The sequence below is a fragment of the Cnephaeus nilssonii genome, assembly GCF_951640355.1.
Source record: "Cnephaeus nilssonii genome assembly, chromosome: 3".
Taxonomy (NCBI): domain Eukaryota; kingdom Metazoa; phylum Chordata; class Mammalia; order Chiroptera; family Vespertilionidae; genus Cnephaeus; species Cnephaeus nilssonii.
In genome coordinates this window covers 58,445,598-58,451,180 of record NC_137074.1, presented here as the reverse complement: position 1 = coordinate 58,451,180, position 5,583 = coordinate 58,445,598, and the positions used below count along the sequence as shown (strand labels likewise).

Here is a 5,583-nt window from a genome sequence, read left to right as displayed (position 1 = left end):
CCTGCCCCACTAATTCAAACCCACTCCCCAGCTAAGGCAGCCAGTCGGCCTTCTTCACTTACATCAGGCTCCTGGGGCATGAGATCACTAAGGCCATGTTTCTGTGCTTATGAGCCCATCTTGTGACTGGGAAATCATGCCGAGGAGGATATCGCTGCTGCCACCATGGGACACTGTGCTGTGTTCTAGAATTTGGGGAACAGTGTGGCGGGCAGATGGCCGTCTAGGGCAGAACATGTACAAGGATATCAGTTCTTGTAGGACAAGTGGTCAAACATGGGAAACAGACATCTGTCCCACTTACTTATTTCACGCTCTTACTTTGCTTTCCCTCTTCCTGACAATGCACAGCCCCTGGTGGGTGCTTGACTCGGTGACACTGGCTGGAGGGGAGTGGGAGGGAAGAGAAAATACATGGTCTTAAACTCCAAGCAGCTTGCAGTCTGGTCAGAGAAACCCCTACACACGTTTGCAAGAGTTTATAAGGGTGGCCATGAGTAGGGGCATTTCACCTGGCATCCATGTTGAGCATAAGCATCTAAAAATTCCAAGTTTATTTTTCTGGAGAAATGGTTCATAATTGTCAGATTTCAAAGGTGCAATGGCCTCCGAAAGGATGAAGAACTGAGCTCAAGTTAGAAGTCCTGGATTTCCATTTGCTAACTGTGTGATAGCACATTGTCTAATCTCCCTGATCCTTAGTTTCTTAATCTTTAAAGTGAGGGGATGATGTCTGTCCTTCCTATTTCATAGTGTGGCTGTGAGGATCAAATGAGACAAATATGTGACAGTGCTTTACAAATCATAAAACGCCATATGGGTAATAAGTATCATTGATATTTAAAACCTAAACACAAGGCCATACTGAATGACAGAACATAGAGTTTATAGGAACTTACTGGTAGAGATGTTTATGCCAATATTTTCCTCTTGCAAACTATGACAGAGGAAAAGTGGCTCAAGGATAAATAGCTAATCTGGGTCAGAGGCAAGACCAGAGAACAGCCTCCTTAAGGCTCTGCTGTGGGGAGCCAGGCGGCCAGTGTCCAGAGCAGCTCACAGCCTCTGTGAGTGGGGGTCCCTGTTTGCTGCAGGCAGAGCCTCTTGCTCCCTCAGCCTCATGGAAAATACTATCTGACTAAACCTGGATTTATTTACCTCCTCACCCTACTCTGCTTCAAACCCCATTTCTACTCTTTACCACCCAGCCAACTCCCATGAAAACAGTTTCCAAGGGGAATCTGGGTTTCATGTTACATCATCATTAAATAGCTGATGCCCCTCTGGGAGAGATCCAGAGATAAGTTGGGGACAGCTTGTGCATAAAAGTGAGAGACCTGGTAGCCAATGCAAATATTGCAGTACAATCCAAATATTGCAGACAGAATTTCTGTGAGTGAGAGTTTTCTAAAGAACCTTTTGCCAAGATGGCTCACGTAATTTCAAGCAACATCTAGGCACAAGTTCATGAAACAAATGAAAGAGGCAGCTTGATTGAAGGGGCCCTGGCATGTTGGTGAGACATGGCCCGTGGGGACCACGGGCCTTCCCTGGGTCCATTTCTCTCAGCCGCTGCTAAAGGTGTCTAATGCTCTATGAGTTCTTTTCTTTCTCGATTTGGGTGAGAACCTGGGGAGCTGGCTCATCCAGGCCATGCCTCTGTCTCTACCCTGGATGTTCCCTGCAGCATTGCAGAACCCAAGCTCTGTTCTCTCGGCAAAGGCCCCCTGAGCAGAGCCCAGCTGTTCTCTGTGACCCATTGCAGTGATAACTGTGGTCAGATCTTGGAAAGTGGGCCCCACAGTGACCTTAGATACCACCTTAGCCATTTGTGTATTTCCTCTGGCTCCTACTAATTAGAAGTGGGTGATAGCCACTCACCAAGTTTTCCACTTAAACGTATGCTTTCAAATACTTGACCATAATGGCTCCTTAACCTATACTTATCCGGACCTAAGAATTTAAAATACACTCACTTACTTGATTATAATCTTCTCCAACTGTTTTATAATCTCTTCTACCTGACCCCCTGCTATTCAACCCCCTCCCAAAAGAACACCCCTTCACAGTGTCCCCCTCTCCTTTTTAGGCACTCACCTCTCTCCCCAAGAACGTTTTCATCTTCAATTCACCAACATTTGAGCAGCTGTACAAGCGCAAACTGATTCGAGAACAGTGTCTGTGGGAAGGAATGCTTTGTAAGTTTCCAGAGAAATGTGAAGCTTAATATAGAAAGCCATATAACAATAATTTTGGTTCTGGAAGTCACAGGGATTATGGATTGCACTGCAGAGGCAACCTGCCTGATGATGTTAGCACTTTGCAGCACTGGGTTTTTCTGCAGCACTTTCATTTTTATTCCCGTTCAGAGACACAGTGGATCAGCCTACTGGAAGCATTTGCTCCGTGAGGACAGGGCCCACGTCTTGTTCAGTCTCCTTGTGTGGCCAGGGCCTAGGAAGGGTAAACAAAGGGTAAGCGCCTTTACATGTTGGATTGCATTGTATTGCCTATCTGCCCCCTGCTTTGCTCTTAAATTTAGTCCAAATAGGTTCTAGAACTGGAAGCGATAATGATTACCAAGTATTGAGTATAGCAGGGGCAGGTGTAATTAGATCATACCTCAACCACCTTCTTCGACTCCAGAAGGCTTAAACAAAGTTCCAGCGCTAAGATCGAAGAGTATCGTGTCTAACTAGGTCTATGTGACCATCTGTCCCTCAGGGAGACACATGATTAGGATCTGAAAAATACTGAGAACCTGGACAGAACAGAATAGATTTGGAGGTAGGGACCATGAAATATAGAAATGGGGGGATACATCACGATCACTTCCTTAGCTATAGTATTTGGGGCTGGAACTGAGGCAAGCTCCTGCTGAGTAGCACTGCCCTGGAGCCGTCATAGGCTGCACATGCTCGGGGTCCTCATTTGGCTTTTGTGGGCTCTAGGTAAAGCAGCCTCCCATTAGATGCTGGGGATGCTTCTTGACTGTCATGGAATGTCTGGAACCTTAAAACACATGGCCGGTTACATTTCTTGATTCCCCAAGTTTGCAAGCCCAGAAAAAGAATTTAAACTCTGTCCCCGCCAAGGGGTTAGTTATATACAGATTGTGTAATGAGCCGGAGGCCCCCAGAGGTCAATCTGGAGAGAAACACAATAAGGAAGAACCGCCCCCCCCCCCACCCACACACACACACAAAAAGTCACCATGAGTCACCATGGCAGAGTGGACCAGATCCAGCTGGCGCACCTGAATGTTGGACAAGAGGTCCCAGGTAGAGTGCAGGGCTGAGTCCCTCCATTTGTCACCTGGACCCTTCAGCCCCCAATCCTAAGAGTTCCAGTGTGTCCTGGAGAGGAGGGGGCTGGTTCTTAAGAAGCAAGAAACGGAGTCATTAGAGGTACAACGCTTTTAGTGTGGGCTTCTTCTCTAAAAAACCTGGAAGATCTCGTCTTGCCAGTTGGGGAGGGAGACGCCCACTGGCAGTCAATGGTTTGGGAGAAGTGGGCAGCAGCCTGACAGCCACCTGGCAGGAGAGAGACTGTAGGCCGGTAAGGGCTGCAGGTCGGGAGGACAGGGATGGGAAAATACACATGAAAAGCTTGACTGCACAGCTAAGTGGTGGCAGAATTAGCCACTTTTGCTGTGTATGATATTCTGCATAGTCTAAATTTTCTTCAAAGTGTTAGTTTTTGCCAGATATTGAAATCTCTCAGAGCTCAGCCTGTGGATGGCTCCATCTCCGTTTATTTTCCATTAACATTTACTAGTGAATCTAGGATGATACAGAGACATATCAACAACAAAAAGCAGACAGAAACCGAGATTCAGAAAAAAACCCCACAGAATTACAAAAAGAAATACACACAAAGAGAGATACTGAGAGAGCTTGAGAGAAGGGATTAGAGGTAGAGGAACACAGAGAGGAAACCATTTGGGGGAGGGAGGCAGGGAAGGAGGGAGAGATGGAGACCTATTAAAACGGTATTATGCAAGAAGCTAGCTGGCTCTCCCAGGATGAAGACCAGACCGGAGCATCTTGGATTAAAAACTCAAGAGAAACCACAAAGGCTCATTGTTTTGTTTGTCCAGAGGTTTGGGCTCCAGGCAACATTGGCTCTGGCTTTCTGAGACACTGTCTGAGCGCCCCCTGCTGGCCGCTCTGTAGATTTTCACCATCTGGTTCTAAAGTGGAATGGAATTACGTAAGTCTTGAATTTTGCCCACCCATTTTCCCCATTTCTTTCTTTATTGCTTGTTTGCTTGTTTGTTTTTAATTTCCCACGTTTTTTCTGTTTTGTTTTTTTTCCTAAGCCTGATGTTTAGTTCTGGGGCTTGAATGTCCTGACAGATTGCCTTGGTCCTATCTGCCAGGGAGGACAGTCCTGAGAGACCCATCCTAATGAGGGTGCCCAGAGGAGGCTGGCTGAGCAAACATTGATTGAACACGTGCCACACACCAAGTACCGTGGAAAGGCCTGAAGGGAGCTCATTTGGCCTTTCGTCTTCTTGCCTCAAAAGTGGCTGCTACAATAGCAAACTGGCCTTCTGGGGTTGGGGTGAGGGCACTCCCCTATTCAGAGCTGACCAACTGGACCAGCCTTCCAAAATAAGTCCTAGAGGAGCCTTAAGTCCTGAGGGGCACCAACAGTGTGCTCACCCTTCCCTCTTCCATTTCCTTCTCTCTCACCCGGTTCATCTTCTCTGCAAGAAGGGGAGGGATTGCAATGTGCAAAGCCCCTGGGGCGGGAAGGAGAGAGACACAAGTCTCCCCGAATGCTAAGTGGATTTTACTGCTAAGAATAGCCTTTATCTCTGGGAGGAGAGGCAGGAGACCTGGTCCTCTCTCCTCTCTCTCTCAGCTGAAGGTTGACTTTAAAGGGACAGCACCCCGTCATAGGAAGGCAGTGTGCCCTGGCTTTTCTACAGTGTTTGAGTTCTGATTTACAAAGCCGGGAGAGGGGCATTGGGACAGGAGAGTACAAAAATCCGGAGGATCGCAGAAGCAGGGGAGAGAGGAGGCAAGAGGGAAAAGGGGGAAGAGGAAGAGCAGGACACAGAATGTCTGTTGCACCCTGAGCCCTGGCTTCTACAGCCCCAAGCAGACTGCCGGGGCTGGCCCTGGGGTCAGCAGTGGGTCCCCACTCTGGCAGTGCCTGGGGATCAGCTTAGAGGAGAGGGACAGATCTCCAGACCTCTGACTAGGATTATGCTCGCAAAAAGGAATCCTAGTACCTCCCCGCAGAGGTTAGAGACTCCAATCATCTCTCTAAAAATTGAGTTTCCTTTAATAAAAATGCTGTGTTTCTCTCAGGGCAGAAAGTATAAATGTTCCTAAAACAGTAGGTCAGAGGCATAGGGTTATTTTCAAGGACTCTGGGTGAAAGGCTTCCCTTTCCTTTGTTAGTTACAGTTATTTGCATTGCAGAAAGCAGTAATGGCTCTCTGGGCAAGAGGCATTTATTCTTTAGTCCCCCGATCGCCCTTGACCACTGTTTCTGTCTGTTATCCGCCTCCTCTCCTCTAGCTTCTCTCCTCTTCTCTTATTGCTGGTTCAGTCTTTTGCTCACACTGTC

At 47.6% G+C, this 5,583-nt stretch overlaps 1 long non-coding RNA gene across 1 annotated transcript; it reads right to left on the bottom strand.

Annotated features, from left to right (window-relative positions):
• Positions 1 to 364: 364 nt before the first annotated feature.
• LOC307097092 lies at positions 365 to 2,610 on the bottom strand. Its single transcript, XR_013813336.1, has 3 exons — positions 2,304 to 2,610; positions 2,098 to 2,179; positions 365 to 379 (listed from the first exon to the last, which is right to left on the bottom strand). It is a non-coding gene; the product is annotated as an uncharacterized lncRNA (long non-coding RNA).
• Between the last annotated feature and the right edge of the window lie 2,973 nt (positions 2,611 to 5,583).